Source organism: Geotrypetes seraphini, chromosome 2 (assembly GCF_902459505.1).
Source record: "Geotrypetes seraphini chromosome 2, aGeoSer1.1, whole genome shotgun sequence".
Lineage (NCBI taxonomy): Eukaryota > Metazoa > Chordata > Amphibia > Gymnophiona > Dermophiidae > Geotrypetes > Geotrypetes seraphini.
In genome coordinates, this window is record NC_047085.1 from 304985768 (window position 1) to 305008223 (window position 22456).

Here is a 22456-nt window from a genome sequence, read left to right on the forward strand (position 1 = left end):
GAAGAGAGGCTGAACAAACTGCGGCTCTACTCTCTCGAGGAACATAGGGAGAGGGGAGACATGATTGAGACATTTAAATAAATCTCCGGATGTATCGAGGTGGAAGAAGATATTTTCCTTCTCCAAGGACCCTCAGCCACAAGAGGGCATCCGCTTAAACTCAGGGGTGGGAAATTTCATGGGGACACCAGAAAGTATTTCTTCACCGAAAGAGTGGTTGATCATTGGAACAAGCTTCCAATACAGGTAATCGAGGCCAACAGCGTGCCAGATTTTAAGGGTAAATGGGATGCCCATGTGGGATCCTTAAGAGGGTGGAGTTAGGAATGGGTCATTAGGAGAGGGATCTCCAGGAGAGCAGACTCAGGGGGGTGGGTCTGTGAAGTGGGCAAACTTGATGGGCTATGGCCCTTATCTGCCGTCATTTTTCTATGTTTCTATGTTTATGTCCCAGCCTCTCTCTCCCTTCCCTCCAACCTCCAGCCCCCTTCAGGTCCTAGCCCCTCTCTCCCTTCCTTTTCCCTCCTCCCCTCTCCTATGTATCTGCCATCTCTCCCCCTTCCCTCTAATCCTTCCCCCAAAAGGTCTAGAATCTTTCTCCCTTCCTTCCAACTTCAAGACCCCCCTTGTACATCCAGTCCTCACCCTTTACAGATCTAGTACCTATCCCCTCTTTCCAGCTCCCCACCCCAGGTCCAGTACCTTGCTTCCCTCTCCTTCCAGATCCCCCCCAGGTCTAATACCTCTCTTCCCTCTCCCTCCAGCCACCCCTCTATAAGTCCAGTACCACTCTCCCCTCTACCTTCAACCCTCCCTCCCCCCCCCCCACATGTACAGTATCTCTCTCTCTCCTTTACCTTCAACCCCCCCTATAGGCCCAGTACCTTCCTCCAGCCAGCCAACCCCCCTCACAGGTCCAATTCCTCTTCCATCTCTCTAGCCAGCCCCCTCCCCCACTGGTCCAGTACCTATCACCTCTCTCCAACCCCCTCACAGACCCATTACCCCTCCCCTCACTCCCTCCAGCTACCACCACCCCTCACAGGCCAAGTACCTCTCCCTTCCCAGGGTCCAGCACCTCCAGGGCTTCCTTTTTCATCCTGATGGTGCCTGCATGTTAGCTTTAATCTCCAGTTCATGAACTCTGGGGTCTTCCTTTGTACGATGAATTCTAACTTTTAGCGGCCTACAGAGGTAGGCCCCGGGGCTCCATGATACAGCAGAGGAGAGGTCCCGGAACAAGCATGTCACCGTGTGAAGTGGCCGATAAAAGGGAAGCAAGAAAGGATGTACAAGTTGGCTCCCTTCATGCAACCAAACCTTGACCTACTAGATTAATAACTGTGAATTAATCAGGCCTTAGTCAGAGCCGTGGGCCCTTATAGTCCCCAGCATTCCTGGCTCTCCTCCCTGCTTTCCTTCAGACTCTGTAGTAAAAAATTTTATGAGCTATTGCTAAAAACATTTTAGCAGCCTCAAGACTTGTTTTGGATCCATGTAATGAATAAGCCTAACATAATACTTTTCAGCTCGATCATTAACATCTTGTTACAGTAGTTAACATCTTCAGCCAGTGCTTCGGATTAACTTCAAATTCAATACATATTCACGTGTCATGTCATTGTATTGTAAGGCATCCTGTGCAAGAGTGTCATAAAAAAAGTCAAATAAAATGATGTGTTGGGCACTTCTTTTTTTTTTTAAATTTGATTGTTGTTAGGCATTTGTGAAATTGAATGAGAGCCCACAACACTGTTTAAAGGACAATTAAGCTCATTAACAAGCAGGAGTTTGGTTTCATAAATCCTAGTTTGGTCTCAAGTGAGAATAAGAGGTCTCCATTGTGCATCTGTCCCCGTTATAAATCTATGGCAGAATTTTACACACTTCATTGTCTTTGGCAAACTTGACTTGGAAAGAACTCACTAGCGGAGCATTGTTGGGTCTGCGGATGACTGATGTGCATTAATAAGCCTCAGTAGAGGAATTTAAAGAGAAGGGGCTGTGATTATGCAAGGCTGCAGCCTGTGCAATCTGTTCGTCGTATTCAAGTAGACTACTAAGCTATTCACCACAAATATGGAAACTAATTTAAGGCCACTACAATCTTCATTAACCTTTCCCTGAAATTAGTTTATCCAAATGTTGTAAACCCACATGGAATATGCAATTCAAACTCATTGAAAGTAAAATGAAGACTGAACCTCTGGTAACTTATGCAGTGTTTTAAAATTCTTTATTTTCATGTCTCAATGTTTCAGAAGAATGTGTCCCCCCACAATGCACCACTGCTCTAGAAAGACAATACATGGACAAGTGAATGTTATATAGAACTGCAAAGAGAAATATCTCTTTTTATTTTTATGGCTGCATATTTATTTAACTTTCAGCACACCTGGAAACAAGCGCTCATCATTATTCATTGCATGCACTGCAGAATACAGTGCAATCATTTTTTTTGCAAGAACTCAAAAATAACTCTTTCCTAAAGATAGGACTCTGAATTAATGACTTTCATAGTGTTTCTGTATCTGTTATTTCTCTTTCTTGTGAAAGTACCAAAGAACAGTGGGACTGCCTTTGCTTTGTCTACAGTTCTGACAGCAAATCATTTCTGTTCTATTATGAGGTTGTCTACCTGGCAATTCTTGAACATTTCCTAACCCATAATTTAAAAACAATTTCATTATTTTTTCATCTTGCCCTTCTTTATTATTTGAAATATTTATAGCTTTGTCTTGCTAAAACTCAGTAAAGAATTGCAATAACATAGTGAAAGGAGAAGACCATTTGGCTATTCAACAGGTCGAAAGAAGTTTGTAGAAAGTTTCTATTAAATCATAAATTATAATCTTTATCAGATTGACTTTTATTTATTTATTCATTCAATTTTCTATACTGTTCTCCAAGTGGAGCTCAGAACGGTTTGCATTAATTTATTCAGGTACTCAAGCATTTTTCCCTGTCTGTCCTGGCAGGCTCACAGTCTATCTAATATACCTGGGGTAAGGGGGGATTAAGTGACTTGCCCAGGGGCACAAGGAGCAGCATGGGTTTGAACCCACAACCTCAGGATACTGAGGCTGTAGCTTTAACCACTGGGCCACTCTAGAAATCAAAATGTAGTAAAAGTAAGCGAAGTCTAGGACATTCAGGCCATTGTGACATCATTCATGAGGTTGGCTCTTAGGCATTGGTGGAATGAGGCATTATGATGTCACAATACCAGCTCTGGTTATCAGAGGCTAAAGCTTTTCACACTATTTATTTAGTCAATTTTCTATACTGTTCTCCCAGGGGAGCTCAGAACAGTTTACATGAATTTATTTAAGTACTCAAGCATTTTTCCCTGTTTGTCCTGGTGGGCTCACTATCTACCGTATATACTCGAATATAAGTTGGTCCGAATATAAGTTGAGAACCCCCTTTCTCCCCCCCCCCAAAGTATGGAAAATGGTTGACTCGAATATAAGTCGAGTGGCTTAATATTCAAGTGCCCTGTCAGGCTCTGCACCCAGCCCCCTCCCTGCCGGGCTTGGCACCTGGCCCCCTTCACCCCCACCTGTCAGGCACTTCACCCAGCTCCCTTCCTACCAGGCAATGCACCCAGCACCATTCGCTCTCTCCCCTGTCAGGCATTGCACCAGCCCCCTTCCTTCCTTCCTTCCTTCCTTCCTTCCCTCCCTCCCTCCCCTGTCAGACTCTGCACCCAGCACCCTTCCTTCCTTCCCCCATCAGACTCTGCACCCTCTCTCCCTCCCAGGCTCTGCCCCTTCCCCCTCCCTGCCCTAGCCTCATATCTCATCTTGCTGATCCCCGGTGGAGGTGCAGCAGGCAGAAGCAAACTTTCCAAGTTCTTGCCTTGCTTCTAACAGGTTGCTGCTTCGGCCACTGAGTGGCATGAGCAGGAGCGTGATTTGGCGCTGTTGCTTGGTACTGAGAGGCATCTTACTGGCTCCCGCAAATTTGAGAAATTTACGGAAGCCAGTAAGGATGCCTCTCAGTACCGAGCAGCAGTGCCAAATCGCGCTCCTGCCCATGCCGCTCAGTGGCCGAAGCAGCAACTGGTTAGCAGCAAGGCAGGAACTTGGAAAGTTCACTCCTGCCTGCTGCACCTCCACCGGGGATCAGCAAGATGAGGTATGAGGTTTGGGCAGGGAGGGGGGCAGGGGGCAGAGCCTGGCAGTGGCAGCCTACAATAATTCTGGGAGGGGAATGTATTGTTGGCTTGAATATAAACCGGAACCCCCAATTTTTGGCTCAAAAATCCAAGTTTATATTCGAGTATATAAGGTAATGCACCTGGGGCAATGGGCAGTGGCGTACCGGGGGGGGGGGGGGGCGGTCCGCCCTGGGTGCATGCCCTAAGTTGGTGCACAACTGACCACCCACCGGGGAATAGGCTGCTGCTGCTGCCATCATAAACAAGTCGGTGCTGAGTTCTCCCTCCCTGCTTCTCTTCCCCGCAGGGCCAACCAACTCTCGCCATCCGACGTCAATTCTGACATCGGAGAGGACGTTCTGAGCCAGTCAATCGCTGCCTGGCTGGCATGGAATGCCCTCACCAACGTTAGAATTGACGTTGGGCGGCGAGAGTTGATCGGCCCCGTGGGAAAGAGAAGAAGGGAGGGAGAACTCGGCACCGACCTGTTCCCGATGGCGACAGTGGCAGCCTTTCCCTGGCGGCGGTGGCAGCAGCATGTTTCCCAATGGCGGTGGCATGGGGGAGGGCAGGGAGAAAGAAAGAAAGAAAGGGGGGGAGGACAGGGAGCCAGAAAGAAAGAAAGGGACAGGGTGAAACAAAGAAAGAAAAAAAATGGGGCACAGAGAGAGAGAAAGACAGACAGACATAGAGAAAGAAAGGGGTATGGAGAGAGAAAGAAAGAAAGAAAGGGGGCATGGAGAGAGAAAAAAAGAAGGGGGCAGGATGAAACAAAGAAAAAGTTGGGGGAGGGAATGAGGTCTGGAGGAGAGGAAGCATACAGGAGGCTGAAAGAAGGGAAGAAATATTGGATGCAGAGTCAGAAGAATAAAGTGCAACCAGAGACTGATGAAATTACCAAAGAAAGGTAGGAAAAATGATTTTATTTTCAATTTAGTTATCAAAATGTGTCCATTTTGAGAATTTATATATGCTGTCTATATTTTGCACTATGGCCCCCTTTTACTAAACAGTAATAGCGGTTTTTAGCGCAGGGAGCCTATGAGCATCGAGAGCAGCGTGGGGGCATTCAGCGCATCTCCCTGCGCTAAAAACCACTATCGCGGTTTAATAAAAAGGGAGGGGGTATATTTGTCTATTTTTGTATAGTTGTTACTGAGGTGACATTGCATAAAGTCATCTGCCTTGACCTCTTTGAAAACCCGTGGAATATAAATGATTAACATTTTCTCTGCGTACTGTGTGCTTTGTGTTTTAAAAATTTTATTGTTGGTAGATCATTTTGACTTGGCCACAAAGGTAAGGGGGAGGGAGGGAGGGAGGGGAGCTGCTGAAAGACATCTAGTAATCCTTGCAGGCTTGACTGTGCAGGGAATTATTGTTGTAATATCATGTTTTGTTATGTGACTGGCATTATTTAGACTTTAATTTCTATGAATGAATAGAATGAAAATGATATAAAATTACTTGCTTGTTTTTATGTGCGTGCGCTGAAGGAAAGTGGAGAGAGAGTGGGCTGAGGACGCTGAAGGGAAATGGGGAAGAGAGAGTGGGGAGAAGACGCTGATTTATAAATTGACAATTGTACAGAATATTGTTTCTTTTTATACTTTAATATAATAAGTTCAATATAAAACAATTCAAGGCTTATGTGGATGGAATCAGGTGGTTTGCGGGGATGGGGACCGAGTTTACGGGGATTAGACCAATAAAATGGTATTTTCTTATTTCTCAGTATTTGTTTTATTTTTATTTGTTAATGTGTAAAGTGGTGATTGTTATGTATCAGTTTTTTCACATTTACATTTACTGTCTTTATATTTTGCACAGTATTAGAGGACATGTGTTATTGTTTTTGTGGTGTTGTGGTGTTGCATTGTATGCAGAGTCTGGTTTCTTGGCAGTTCAGTTTAACTTTTGTCTACATATTTATATTTTTAGTTTGTGATTATTCCATATTGGGCGAGGGTGTATCTCTGTTCTGTGTGTATGAAAAGAACATAGTTTTCAGTTGGCATTGACTGCAGGATCAATTGACTGTGCGGGATCTGGCTTGTTATTGGTGTTCTAGTGCTCACTGCAGTGTTTAAGATGCTGCCTTTTCCTAGGTACACTCTTGTGCGATATGTGGATTGTTACTAAAAATCATATTTTTCATATAGATGGGGGTGGGGTTTCAAAATATGATGGGCCCTGGGTGTCACATATGCTAGGTACGCCACTGGCAATGGGGGGATTAAGTGACTTGCCCAGGGTCACAAGGAACAGTGTGGGTTTGAACCCATAACCACAGGATGCCGAGGCTGTAGCTTTAACCACTGCACTACACTCTCCTCCTTTTGGGAAATATTAACTTTTAAACATTCAGAGGTATATTTAATAATATGGGCTGTTATAAAAGTGTGTTGTTTTACCACTAATATGCTATTTTAGCACAGGGCCCATTTTATGCAATCAGACCTAATTACCGGGGTTAATGATTAAATAACACATTTTAACAGTAGCCCGTGTTGACAACTTCCCACCTTAATTAAATCCATATTTTAGTTTGCTGTTCTTTTTAGGTTTACTGCATATACTCAAATGTAAACCAATCTGAATATAAACTGAGATGACCTTTTTCCCTCCAAAAATGAGGACAAGTGATTGATTCGAATATAAACTGAGATTAGAAATTTGGGTGATGCTGGGTGAGAAAATCTACAAATATCCTAGACATCCTTGCCATAAGTTTTAACAAAAATATTTTTAACTTTAAATATTTTTATTAGCACAAAACCAAACAAAATTTACAATAACAGCAGTTTAAATAATTCCTGTGATTTGAGGTTTTTGTTCCCTCATCCCCTAGTACAGGGGTGTCCAACCTTTTGGCTTCCCTGGGCCGCATTGGCTGAAAGAAATGTTTCTGGGGCCGCGCAAACACTGCAGCAAGACAGAGGAGGGAGCTGGCAAGATAGTAAACACCCAGGGGCAGCAGAGGAAAACACTGCATCACCTCGACCGGGGCCACACAAAATACTTCACGGGCCTAGTAGCTTGAGAAGCCTTTGATAAAAATATATTTTGGGGGTTTGCCCATGAAGGTCCCTAGTGGCTCCAAGAGCTTAAAGGTAGGAAGCAATAACATAGAACAGGAAGGCATATAAACAGAGAAAACAAAAAAACAAACCCGTATGCCCTATCTAGTCCACCCATCCATACTAATTGCTCATCTCCATAATCCTCGCCCTCAATTTATTAACCAAACACAGCAACACTTGCAACAAACCCCCACCCCAATGAATCCAGGCAGCACTATCTTTTGAGATCTGCCAGTTTCCCTGGGGAATTCCCTCCTCTGTCTGCCAGCTCTGTGCTTATTTTACCTAGCTGCAGAATTACAGTTGTCTCAGCATATGGTTTTGTTTCTGAATGGGATGCTGGATTTTCTGCAGTGGATACACGTCACAGTATGGTCTCACTCTGGGTTGTGTATGATCAGCTTCCTCAAGGGTTCCTACTCAACAGCAATGGAGTTATACTATCATCAGCTGCTAGTGATTGTATGATTTCAGTTGAAAACTGGCCCTATAGTTTTCTCTAAGTGGCCTTTGCTAGATTTTGAAGCAAAAGTACATGCACATTTCTATTCCAAAAATTATCTGAGAGCTAGGCACTTACATTTGCAGATGCTATTCAGGGCACACAGACTTCCAGCATTAAGTTACACACACACTTAATTTTTCATAAACCTGCATTTTGTGGTTTTGTTGGTCTACCATGGAATGTTCATGATGTTTGCTTTAAAATGATAATGTAAGCTGATGCTTTAGAAATTTATTAAATGGATGTACTTGGCAGTACATTAATAGGCTTAATTTAGCAAGAAATTATCTTCCTCATCAATGCCTCTGTGAAAATCCCTTTATAAATCAGCTCCAGAACTTACTGCATTTGCCCTTTATGCCAACTGAACTTGGCAGGCAATTTAAAATGATACTGATGTTTTGATGCCACCAATGCTGAAGAAAGCTGATGCCGCTGATGTAGGGTTACCAGACGCCCAGATTTACCCGGACATGCCCCTTTTTTTTTAAGAGGGCATGTCCAGGCGTCTGGACGGCTTTTCAAAATACGCTACTTTGTCCGGGTTATGAAAAGCTTCTTCTTTGGGACATCGGCATGTGCGGATGCCTTCCCTCCTGATGAGAACAGGTTGAGGGAATGGGGCTGGGGGCAGGGCTACGAGTCCAGATTTTAGTCAACTAAAATCTGGTAACCCTACGCTGATGTATGGTAATTCAGTGTGGGGCCTTGAGCATCTGTACATACTTAAGGCCTGTTGGCTCCCACCCTCTCTGAGAATCTTGGAGAAGATAGGAACCAAACAGTCTTGAGCATATGCAGATGCTCAAGTCCCCTGTTTTGGATCACCATACAGTATCACGGCAGCATAAGAACATAAGAATAGCCTTACTGGGTCAGACCAACAGTCCATCAAGCCCTGTAGTTCTCACGGTGGCCAATCCAGGTCACTAGTACCTGGCCAAAATCCAAAGAGTAGCAACATTCCATGCTACTGATCCAGGGTAAGCATTGGCTTTTCCCATGTATTTCTCAATAACAGACTATGGACTTTCCTCCAGGAAATTGTCCAAACCCTTCTTAAAACCAACTACGCTATCCACTCTTACCATAACCTCTGGCAATGCGTTCCAGAGTTTAACTATTCTCTGAGTGAAAAAAATATTTCCTCTTATTGATTTTAAAAGTATTTCCCTGTAACTTCATCGAGTGCCCCCTTGTCTTTGTAATTTATGATGGAGTGAAACATCGATCCACTTGTACCTGTTCTACTCCACTCAGGATTTTGTAGACTTCAAAATTCTATATCAAAGATTTACTTGGCTATCAGCAATCTCCAAAATAAAGAATTGCTATAACAGGTCCTGACATTATTATTATTCAATCCAATCTAAAGGAATCTAGAAAGAATTATTAAAAAATAAAAAAAGCAAAAAAGCAGGGTCAAGAAAGTCTGTTTAATTGTCTGAGGGCAAAATAACTCTCCAAAATTATAACAGAATGGGATGAACTTGGTATGAGGAAACTTACCCCTCCACACATTGGTTTCAAAAATGAACTGAATTTGATTGGAGGTTCCAACGACATAAGCCCCACAAAACTTGCCTAATGCACTTATTATGGAAGAAGTTCCCTCTTCTGTAGCATAGAAAATAGAGTAAAATGGAATAAAATTTGGTTGCAAGAAAAGAAAAACAGTAAAATACAATACATCCAATCTGAAAAAGGGATAAATCAAGCTAGGAGTTCTATAAAAATAACCCTCTCAAAAATATATATGGCTCAAAATATTCTTAATGAAGAGTTCTAGCTTCTGAAGTCAATTTAATGGAATGGGATGAAACTTGGCATGGGAGAAAAACTGGTAAAAGCACACATCTGATTTGAAAATGGCCCATATTAGACTGAAAGTTCCACAGAAATAAACCTCACAAAAAAGGTCCATGCATTTCTATTGAAAAATAGCTCCAGCTTCTGTAACATAGCAACTTACATAAAGTGAAACATAGTGAATTCCACTTTTCAAACTTTCTCACCCCATTCCCTACTCTCCCAGACTCCCAAATAGTCTCCACTTTAAAAATTATACCCTGCAACTGCCCCACCCCCAAAACTGTCCCCACAAGTCAAAAACAATCCCTTCCACTGCCCTATCACCCCAAATACTGCCTCCATCTACAAAATAGTTTCTTTAACTGCTACAACATTCCAAACTGCATTCACCCCTAAAATTATACCTGTAAACTGTCCCACCCCATAAACTGTAACTCTAAAAAAACTACCTGCTAATAACTACTCCACCATGCCTCAAATTGCCCCACCTACCAAGATTATCTATCTGCAACTGCTCCACATCCTCCAAACTGCCCCTATGACCCAAACAATTCCTATTCAACAGCCCCACTATGCCACAACCTAATCTTCAATAAATACATCCCTCCAATCATTCCACCAGCCTGCAATCTGTCCCCACCCCGAACCTTTCCCTGAGACTACGTCACCATCCTGCAAACTGTCACAACCGTATCTACTCTATACCACTGCCCCTTCCCTTCCAAACCAAATACTCTATCAGCACATAAACTATTTCCACCCCAAAACTACCTCCAACAAAATGTCCCACAGTAATATATTATTAATTACTAAAAGTAATGAGCAACTGTAATGATTATTTTCATGCAAAATTAATAAATAACTAATATATTAAATTTCTCAGTAATGAGTAATATAATGTCTATTTATTTTATATAGTTATTTTTGCATCACTAGGTTCATTGCTTGCTGTTTCTGGTTTCCAGCAGACTTCATTTTGAATGAACTTGCATTAGGGCAGGGTTAGGGTACTCCGGTCCTCGAGAGCCGTATTCCAGTCGGGTTTTCAGGATTTCCCCAATGAATATGCATTGAAAGCAGTGCATGCAAATAGATCTCATGCATATTCATTGGGGAAATCCTGAAAACCTGACTGGAATACGGCTTTCGAGGACCGGGGTTCCCTACCCCTGCATTAGGGGCTTCTTTTACGAAGCCACGTTAGCGGTTTAATGCGCGTAATAGCGTGCGCTAATTTGCCCACCGCACTAGCCGCTACCGCCTCCTCTTGAGCAGGCAGTAGTTTATGGCCAGCACGGGGGTTAGCGCGCGCTAAAAATGTACGTACAATAAAGCCGCTAACGCAGCTTCATAAAAGGAGCCCTAGGTGATAAAAACGGTTGGGTCTTCAACAAGTAAGCGCACTGCTTATGTCAATTTTTTTATTTAGTAAGTTAAAAATATAACAATATCTATGTTAGGTGCAAGTCTGGTAAGCCACATACCTGCGCTTGATGAAGTGGCATTAGTGCCAGCACAGAAATAAAATCTTGTTCAAACAACTGTAGATTTTCACCAGACAGCATGAAATAATTTTTCTGGGCGAATACTGCTGTGTCATGAATCCACTAGCAGCTGCTCTGGACATCCTACAAACTGAAACTGAACGTTATTTGGGATTGTACTGCCCACTTTAGCCATGTTGACAATGAAGCTTTTTGAGCCCATGTCCTGCACACAGCTTCTATGGAACAGTTTATTTCCGACTGGCATGTTTATCCACGTATCTTTACCACAGGACTTCATAGGGACCGTGTTGGGTCCAGGGTCCAAAGCTTTTCAGTGGATTGTGTCCTAGAGGTTTTTATGTGGTTTGCCAAGTTTTAATATTATTTTAAAATTAATAAAGTCCATCTCAGGAACATCATTTCTTCACATTGTTTTTTGTTTCTTCTTGGATTTGTCTGCGGAGATCTTTGGGTCAATTCTCTTGTTTTCGTACAGACATTAAATATGCTTCACCACTAGTTCGTGCACTTCAATGTGGGCTCAATGCGCGTGATGAAGCTTACTTCAGGCTCAGTGGCTACAGCAACAGCTTTCTTTGGTGTCAGGGGCAGCAGCAGCAGCATTCTTCAATGGTAAGTGTGATGTTGACTGAGGATGCTGGTGCCACGTTGGTGTTTATCATGGCGGCAGGAAGGGGGTGTGCACATGGAAGACCATAGCTCTGGTGGTCATTAGGGGTTGAGCAGAGGAGGACAGCTGCACTGATAGTTGGGTTGTGGCTCAAATATAAACCGAGATCCTCATTTTTAGACCCAAAAATTTGTTTATATTCACGTATATACAGTAATTTGCCTTCTAGAAGGGCTAGAACAAGGACACCTGAAAGTGTAGTCTGTGAAGTTGATGGCTAAACAGAGCCTGAAACAAGAAGATTCATTGCATCTGTAATAATAATGTCTCAGTCACATGAAAGACTACAGCTAGAATCCCAAAGAATGCAGGAGCACAACAGAACCCCTGAACTTCTGCTACAGGAAGTTATATGGACGGTTGACAAAGGACAGTGCTAATTAGGATGTCCGGATTTCCCCGGACATGTCCTCCTTATGAGCACGTGCGGGGATCCGGATGGCTTTTCAAAACCCGGCACTTTGTCCGGGTTTTGAAAACCTCAGAATAAATTACTTTCGGGCTGCCATGCGATGATGTCACGCCCACATGCATGCGCATGTCACTGTCCTCTACTTCCTGCAAAGGCCAATCTACCACCTCAGATCTGCCTGCATTCTCCTTGCTTCATCCTGCTGGAGAGCCTCTGCCAGGTCACTCTCTATTCCCCTTATTGCTTGCTTCAGCCTGCCTTTAACCAGACCAAAGCCACTCCCCTTCAGCCTGTAGAGGGGGATGGGCTTTGGTTTCACAGCAGGCTAACTAAGCTCCAGCTTCCCCTGTCTGTTTTGCCTTAATCTCATAGGCACAGCTACCTTGGCTTTAACTGCCCTAGCTGATGTACTGCCCGGGTGCAAACGCTGTGTTTCTGCCTGCTCATGAACATCCTGATCCTGATTTCTACTGTTTCTGCAATAAGGACAAGGGAGGTCAGTCTCAAGTGGCTCAGCAGAGCTGATTTGGTCAGCTCTTCTGCACAGGATCTTATTGGCAGCTCTAGATGCAAATCCAGCATGGGTGCTTGGTTTGTCACAACCTAGACAGAGGAATAAAAAAATCAATACAGAACGACAGACACAACACTGAACTTCCGAAAAAAGAACTATGAAGGGATGAGAGTCATGGTGAGGAAGAAGATTAGGAAGAGGATGAGCACCGTAAATACGCTAGAGCAAGCATGGACCCTTTTTAAGGACAGTCACAAAGGCGCAAAATTTATATATACCGCGTATCAACAAGGGTTCCAAGAGGAAGAAGAACAAGGAACCGGCATGGCTCACTGTAGCAGTGAAGGAAGTGATCAGAGACAAGAAGACTTCGTTTAAGGAATGGGAAAGGACAAAAACGGAAGAAAACTGGAAAAAGCACAAACAACATCAAAGCAAATGCCATAAGGCGGTAATAGGGGCCAAAAGAGACTACGAAGAAAAAATAGCCAAGGAGGCCAAAAACTTTGAGCCGTTCTTTCAATATATTAAGGGGAAACGACCCACGAAGGAAGCAGTGGGGCCGTTAGATGACCAGTGAATTAAGGGAACCAGGGAACAAACTGAACACATTTTTTGTGTCTGTATTTACTGACGAGGATATATCCAATATACCGGAAGCCAACAGGCTATACACAGAAAATGAAGATGGGAAACTGACAGGGATGATGGTCAATCTAGAAGAGGTATGTAGACAGATTTATAGGCTTAAAAATGATAAATCCCCGGGACCGGATGGCATCCACCCAAGGGTAATCAAGGAACTTAAAGGGGTTATAGCTGAACTGTTCCAACTAATAGCCAATCTGTCGATCAAATCAGGAAAGATTCCGGAAGTCTGGAAAGTGGCGAATGTTACGTTGATCTTCAAGAAAGGTTCGAAGGGAGATCCGGGAAATTATAGACCAGTAAGATGGTAGAGGCGCTGATAAAGGACCACATCATTGATCACCTTGATGGACACAAACTGATGAGGACCAGCCAGCACAGCTTCAGCAAAGGAAAATCTTGCTTGACAAACTTACTGCACTTCTTCAAAGGAGTAAATGGGCAGATAGATTTTCAGAAGGCATTCGACAAGATTATGCATGAATGTCTACTTCGAAAAATTGCGAGCCATGGAATTGAAGGTGATATACTCACGTGGATTAAAAACTGGTTGGCAAATAGGAAACAGAGAGTGAGGGTGAATGGACAATACTCGGACTGGAAAAGCGTCATGAGTGGAGTGCCTCAGGGTTCGGTGCTCAGGCCTGTGCTCTTCAACAAATTTTTAAACAACCTAGAAATTGGCACGATGGGTGAAGTGATTAAATTTGCGAATGATACACAGTTATTCAGAGTAGTGAGAACACAGAAGGATTGTGAAGACATACAAAGAGACATAAATATGCTCGAGGAATGGGCTGCGAAATGGCAAATGAGGTTCAATGTGGATAAGTGCGACGTGATGCATGTTGGTAACATAATTCATAAGCGCGAATACAGGATGTCCGGGACTATACTCTGAGAGAGCCCCCAGGAAAGAGACTTCGGAATACTTGTAGACAGGTCAATGAAACCGTCCGCGCAATGCACGGCAACGGCGAAAAGGGCAAACAGAATGCTAGGCATGATTAAGAAGGGGATCACAAACAGATCTGAAAAGGTTATCATGGCTTTATACCAGGCCATGGTACGCCCCCACTTGGAATACTGCATCCAACACTGGTTGCCTTACATGAAAAAGGACATCGAAAGGGTCCAGAGAAGAGCAACAAAAATGGTTAAGGGACTGGGGGAGTTGCTGTACAATGAGAGGCTAGAGAAACTGGGCCTCTTCTCTCTTGAGAAGAGAAGACTGAGAGGGGACATGATCAAAATATTTAAGATATTGAAGGGAATTGACTTAGTAGAGAAAGATAAATTATTCACCCTCTCCAAGGTGAAGAGAACGAGAGGGCACTCGCTAAAGTTAGAAGGGGAAAGATTTCGTACAAACGTAAGGAAGTTCTTCTTCACCCAGAGAGTGGTCGAAATCTGGAATGCTCTTCCAGAGGCTGTTATAGGGGAAAGCACCCTTCAGGGATTCAAGACAAGGTTGGATAAGTTCCTACTGGAACAGGACATACGCAAGTAAGGCTAGACTCAAATAGGGCAAATAGGTCTTTGACCTATGGGCCGCCGCGTGAGTGGACTGCTGGGCACGATGGACCACTAGTCTGATTCAGATGCGACAATTCTTATGTTCTTATGTTATGTTCTTATCAGCATAAGAGTGCTAAGCTATGGGCTGTCTCTCACTGAGATCATACATCAGCTACCCATTGCATTGATCCCTGACACTGCCCTGAACCTTCACAATCTTCTACTGCAGTCTCAGGAAGAAGTTTCTCCTCTACCTTCTGCATTGTACAGACTTTCTCAGGTTTACTGTCCAGCAGATCTGCAGCCAGCTTATAGGTTCCTGAAGCAGATTTAAAACAGACTGGAGAAAATATTTCTTCACTCATCATGTAGTTAAACTCTGGAATTTGTTGCCAGAAAATGTGGTGAAAGCCATTAACTTAGCAGGGTTAAATTAAAAAAAAGGCTTTTCTAACTACCTAAAAAAGAAAAATCCATAGGCCATTATTAAGATGGCCTTAGGGAAATCCACTGCTTATTCCTAGGATAAGCAGCATAAAATCTGTTTTATTGTTTTGAGATCTTCCCAGATACTTGTGACCTGGGTTGGCCACTGTTGGAGATAGAATGCTAGGTTTGATGGACCTTCAGTTTGTCCCAGTATGACAATTCTTATGCTGTTATATTCTAAAGATATGCTTGTTCATTATCAAGGCACTTCTGTAGTAAGTTTTCCCTTTCAGTAATAAAATTGGTCGTTGGTACATCAATAGTTTTCAATTAAGTGAACCTTTTTGTACATAATGCCACTTGATGCCCTGCTTCATTTCTACTATCACTCTGCATTTGTGTTCACTTGATGTTTAAGTCTGGCATCCTACCTTTTAATAGGTAGCTATAGTTCATAAGTACTTTTGTTGTCAATTGCACTTCATGCTCTTTTCGTGATTGCCCAATTATTCAGCTATTCTGGGGATCAGTTTGGAAAAATATTTGTTCTGTGTTACCAATTTCTTTCCAGTTAACTTTTAGCATTGTTCTTTTCCGATCTCTTGCTTTGTCTGATGATTTGAATAAATGGCAGTCCAAATTATTTGATATATTAATAGCTGTTAATATACAAATGATTCTTTTTCAGTGGAAATCAGCTCAGCAGTTAACAAAAGCTTCAAATCTAATAAAATTTGGTCACCAATAAAATATTTTTCTTTTTAATCTAATAATTTCCAACTGGTTTTATTATGAACAATATATTATACTAGTCTTTAAGCCTGTTACATTAACGGGTGCTAGAATAGATGTGTGAGTCTGTCTTTCTTTCTTTCTCTTTCTCTCCTTGGCCGCTTTCTGTCTGTCTGTCTTTCTTTCTGTCTCTCTCTTTCCTCGGCTGTCCACCACCACCCCTTGCCTGCTCCCCCTGTCTAGCAGAAACCCTCCCCCCCTGTCCAGCAGCACCCCTTCACTGCTCCCCCTGGCCAGCAGAAGCCCTCCCCCCTGTCCAGCAGTACCCCTTGTCACCTGCCGGGGTCTCTAGAAGCAAGTGAAAGACCCCCGACAGGCGGCAGCACGACCCTGGCGTGGCTCCCAAAGTGGAAAACCTCACTGGCAGTGGCGTACCTAGGGGGGGGCGGGGGGGCGGGCCGCCCCGGGTACCAGCCCTAAGGGGGTGTTCCCGGCCTTGCCGTTCAGTCCCCCCGCCACCCCCGAAGGACCGCTCGCCCCACTGACCTTCCTGCACCACCTGTGAAGCAGCCCGCAGCAGGATCGCGAAGTCAGCGTCAGCATCCCTGCGCTGCTTCCTGCGCCGCGATCCCGCCCCTCCTCTGACATCAGAGGAGGGGCAGGACCGTGGCGCAGGAAGCAGCGCAGGGATCGCTGACGCTGACTTCGCGATCCTGCTGCGGCTGTTCATAGGTGGTGCGGGGAGGCCAGGGGGGCGAGCGGTCCTTCGGGGTAGGTCGGGGCATCAGGCCTTCAGGGTGGGGCGGGCGGGCGGGCAGGCAAGCAGGCTTTCAAGGGGGAGGGGGTGACAGGCAGGCAGGCAGGCCTTCAAGGGGGGACAGGCCTTCGGGGGGGGGGGTGCAGACCTTCAAGGGGTGCAGGCCTTCAAGGGGGGCAGGCAGGCCTTCAGGGGGGTGCAGGCCTTCGGGGGGGGGGGTGTAGGCCTTTGGGGGGGTGCAGACCTTCAAGGGGGTGCAGGCCTTCAAGGGGGGGAACAGGCCTTCAAGGGGGGAAAGGCAGGCAGGCCTTCAAGGGGGGGACAGGCCTACAAGGGGGGGGGGGACAGGCCTACAAGGGGGGGGACAGGCCTACAAGGGGGGGGACAGGCCTTCAAGGGGGGGGGACAGGCCTTCAAGGGGGGTGCAGGCCTTCAAGGGGGAGACAGGCCTTCAAGGGGGGGAAAGGCAGGCAGGCAGGCCTTAAAGGGGGGACAGGCCTACAAGGGGGGGACAGGCCTACAAGGGGGTGGGACAGGCCTTCAAGGGGGGGACAGGCCTTCGGGGGGGTGCAGACCTTCAAGGGAGTGCAGGCCTTCGGGGGGGGGTGCAGTCCTTCAAGGGGGTGCAGGCCTTCAAGGGGGGACAGGCAGACCTTTAAGGGGGGACAGGCCTTTGGGGGGGGACCATGATTTAGAAGTATACGGAGGGAAGGGGGTGTTCAAAGAGACATGCATATGCCAAACTTTGGGGGGGGGGAAGAAATAATGGGTCTGAAAATAGAGGAGAGGGAGAGAGATGATGGACCATGGGATTTAGGGAGGGAAGGAACAGAAAGGGAGAGAAATTGGACACAAGGGATGGTGTGGAGGAGGGATAGAGATACTGGATAGGAGGGTAATTAGGAAAAGAAACGGAGAGATGGTGGACTCTGGGATGGTGGGGAAGGAGGGAGAGATGCCGGATGAAAGGGTATTTAAGAAAAGGTGGATCTGTGGAGGGAGATGAAAAAAAGGAAAGATACCAGACTTCCTGGGAAGGGAAGGGAAATGGAAAGGGAGGACAGAGTTGGCAGATGGATGGTTAGCATGCAGAAAGAAGGAGACCCTGGCAAGCAAGTTATCAGAAGAAAACCAGAGCCTTGGACCAACAAGATTTGAAATATAACCAGACAACAAAAGGTAGAAAAATTAATTTTATTTTCTGTTTTGTGATTATAACATGTCAGATTTGAAATGTGTATCCTGCCAGAGCTGGTGTTGGACTGCAAACGTGAGCTAGGATTTAACAGAAAGAGGAAAAGTCCTTTTTGTTTCTTTATTTTATTTACACCACAGCGCCAGTGTGGTTAGGAGAAGCCAAAGGGGGTGAAAAAGCTATAAAACCCACCAGGAGTTTTGAAAAAAAATCACCCAACTGGGCAGGAAAATCGAATTGAAAAACCAATTCAATAGGGCTGAATCGAATCAAAATTTTTTTTTCCTGTATCTGGCAGCATTAGTTTGCGCTACTGTCTTAGACTTTAGGACCTGGGATTGGGGAGAGATGGCATCCTCAGTACTTTATAATGCAAGTGAAACGAGGATTTGGTCAGACTTTTGAAGGGTCTGCAGAAAAAAAATATTGTATAGGCCGGGGACATGAGACAGCAGGAAATGGGAACTTTTCTTCCTTCTATTTTTGTGAATGGAAAGGCTGAGGATGTCAGAGAGGTCAGTTAAAATATGTGCTTTATAAGAAAATATAATAATGTGTTTTATAAAGTTTATAGCATAGCTGGCCTACCCAGTGAGGTGTTCCTAGTGGTGATGGTGGCAGCGTGTCAATGTGTTGAGAGGAAGAGGTGGTCTGGGAAATTCTGCTGAGCAAACTCCGGGCCCATTTCCACCCCCCAGTTAGTCCACTCCACTCAACTGATTCACACACTGAGTGGGTCTTTGGGTGTTGTTTTGGGATCTCTTCCAGTGGTTTATCTCCTTCTGGTCCAAGGAAGGAAACTTTGTTATCCTTAGCATTGACCTACAGAATATGTTTGTAACAGCGCTGCTTGTGTGGCATTAGGCTATGTAGTGATCGAAAGAAAAAAACAGACCTTTGCACATTTTTGCACTATATGGTGGGTGTATGAGGAGATTCACATTTCCTGCACAGCTAAGTCCATGTGAAGTTACCTTGTGCTGTATTTGACATCTAGCAAGGTCTCTGTTTGAAAGGAAAGATCTAAACTTAAAAATGAAGTGGCCAGAAGTTATGGTAAAAGCAGATAGTGTAGCTGGTTTTAAGAAAGATTTGGACAAATTCCTGGAGGAAAAGTCCATAATCTGTTATTAAGACATGGGGGAAGTGTCTGCTTGCCCTGGATCGGTAGCATGGAATGTTGCTACTCTTTGGGTTTTGACCAGGTATTAGTGTCCTGGATTGGCTACCATGAGAATGGGCTACTGGGCATGATGGACCATTGGTCTGACCCAGTTAGGCTATTCTTATGTTATGTTCTCATCTGTAGGGGCCTTTGTTTTCACTTCTTATTTTAATGTATTTTTTTTCTGGGAACTTATCAGTGTTTTTTATAATGGGAACAAAAATGGAAGAGAATTAATGTGTGTGGAATGGGGGGTAACTAATTTCTTCAGCTAAATAATTCAATCCACTTCAAACAGACATAGGAGAACTTGTGCACCATTCACACACCCTCCAACCAAAAACGTCAAAAGAAAAAAACTGTTCGACAACCTCCTAGCCATTCGAGCTGCAACACTCGACCCCCAACTCTACAACCAATTGATATCAACCACAGACTGCAAAACCTTCAAAAAGAAATAAAAACCCTTCTATTCAAAAAACACATAAAACCGAACTAACACAATCAGAACTGTCCCAAGCATCACCTGCAACTACTCCATATGTACTTCTAATGTCATGACAATTTAGACATAATTTATGTTATGTTATGTTTGGAATAATGGTTACATATATGAGGTTCAATAAAAGAAAATTTTCACTGCCTGTTTCTATTCTGACCATTTATTCCATTTCATGGTTATTGCAAAAAAAAAAAAAAAAAAAAAAATTTTTTACATGGGGGGGGGGGGGGGGGGAGGTGTCAAAAAATGATGGGCCCCGGGTGCCACATACCCTAGGTACGCCACTGCTCACTGGTGCTACAATAAAGTACAGCGAGCCAAGTCAAATCCAAAACAATGTCCAAAGTTTAATTTGTATCCAAAACACAATGATTAGAAAACCAAAAAATCATATAAAGAAGCACTAGTATACAAGCTTCCTTTTGCCCAAGAAAAAAAAAAACAGCTTTTTATCTTCCAAACAGTTCAGTGAAAGAACAGCAGGATTTATGTTAGGTAAGTTCACAATCAAGGTTCTAGTGCTTCACCCTGCACTGAACCACAGTCTCTGTAAGAGCACACAAAACTAATCCCAAAAAGAAGTCCTCAAGAATACTCTTGAGTCCTGGACTTTCAATCCAAAAATCCGGTTTCTTCACCAGGCACTTACATTTCACATTATAAAGCAAACTTCAATCATGAAAAGGAAAAAAAAATAAAGCCTTACTACAGGCTCTTGTTATCAAGCAATAATCAGTTTCAGTCCTTCCCACTGTTAGGCCACAGAATTGCTGGTTCCCTTTTTTTATTACTCAGCTTTAACAAGCTCCCTCTGAATCCCAACCCTCAGATCTTCGGGGCACCTACCCCAATTCTGTAAGTCCTTGGAACTGAGATAGCTAACAGGGAAACTGCTTCACAAGCCAGAAAACTTTCTTCAGTTTCTCTGGGCTTTTGCACAGCTGGAGTGCAGCAACGTAATCAAGCTGGTGCAGCACTGCTCTGAGCTTGGCTTTACACACCAAACAAAAATAGTTTCTATCAATCTTCAATACTATATTATTATACACCTCCGTACCTGCAGTACTTAGTGAGAAGCTGCCAAGCTCACATCCATGGCTTCCTCGATGTCAGCTTCAGGCATTGTCCATTCATCCGTGTCAATATTTTCTGGAATACCCAGCTGCTCTGCTGGCTCCTGAGCAATGGAATCCTCACACTCCATGGGTTCCTGAGCGAGGTCTGGCCTTTGCCTGGCCCGGAGAACCTTCTCTGCCAGGTCCTCGTGTGCAGCCTGTCTTACTGCCTTGGAGAGCTGCTTAAGAGTCTTTGGGCCACACCCTGTACTAGGTGTGTGTGTGCCTAATTTTCGTGCTCTTGGGCTCCCCCCCAGGTTGCTGGGCAGAATACCACTGGGAGCCTGATTAAACCTCTTAATGTAGCTGGGGCTTTTACTGGGCCGTGGAGCTAACTTGTATTCTGGCTCCTGATCAGGTTCAGATGGCTCAGGATAGGCAGCTCTGCTCTCAGTATCCCCTGCCTGATCATTCTCAGTCACTCCCTGGTCTTGGGCACAGGATTTAGGCTGGGGTTTCACTCGGACATGACCGTCTCGGGGAGCGGAAATGTCACACCCTTCACTGCTCCCCCTGTCCAGCAGCAGCCCTTCTCCCTTCATTTTACCTCCCCCCTGTCCAGCAGCACCTCTTCCCTGCTTCCCCTGCCCAGCAGTAGGCCTCCCTTCTTGTTACCTCTCCCCCTGTCCAGCAGCACCTCTTCCTTGCTCCCCCTGTCCAGCAGTAGGCCTCCATTCCTGTTACCTCTCTCCCTGTCCAGCAGCACCTCTTCCTTGCTCCCCCTGTCCAGCAGTAGGCCTTCCTTCCTGTTACCTCTTTTCCTGTCCAGCAGCACCTCTTCCTTGCTCCCCCTGTCCAGCAGCAGCCCTTCTCCCTTCGTTTTACCTCCCCCCTGTCCAGCAGCACCTCTTCCTTGCTCCCCCTGTCCAGCAGAAGCCCTCCCCCCTGTCCAGCAGTACCCCTTCACTGCTCCCCCTGTCCAGCAGTAGGCCTCCTTCCTGTTACTTTTCCCCCTGTCCAGCAGCACCTCTTCCTTGCTCCCCCTATCCAGCAGTAGGCCTCCCTTCCTGTTACCTCTCTCCCTGTCCAGCAGCACCTCTTCCTTGCTCCCCCTGTCCAGTAGTAGGCCTCCCTTCCTGTTACCTCCCCCCTGTCCAGCAGCACCTCTTCCCTGCTCCCCCTGTCCAGCAGCACTCCTTACCTGCTCCCCCTATCCAGCATCCGGCTTCCTGGTCCGTTTGCGTCTGCCCTCTTCAAAGCAGCCTTCTGAGTATCGCGGCTGGCTGTAGCGAATCTCGCAGGCCGCTCTGTACATCAGTAGCACATTCCCTCTGTCGCGATCCCGTGCATCATAGGGAACATGCTACTGAGGTGCAGAGTGGCTTGCGAGGTTCACTATAGCCGGCCGTGAACCTCAGCAGGCTGCTTTGAAGAGGAGCAGCAGCGGCGGCAGCAGTTGGTAAGTGAGAGCGGGAGGGGAAGTCGCTAGCGTGTTCCCTGCCTATGTGTTCGAAAATGGAATTCAGCATGGACCCAGAGACCACGGTGGCAGGGATCATGCCATCCTAAGTGCGCATGTGCGCTTTGGGTTTTATTATAGAGGATAAATATATAAACTTAGTAGGCTTTTGTAATTAAAATCTGATCTGACAGCTGATCTATATGGAGTTTTTATAACTGTCTGTGAATAAATGACTTTATATGAAATTTGGATTCACAACATAGATGCCTTCGTCCCCGTTGCATCTATGATTTGATTGTAAGGAACATTGTAATTGTATAATATCCT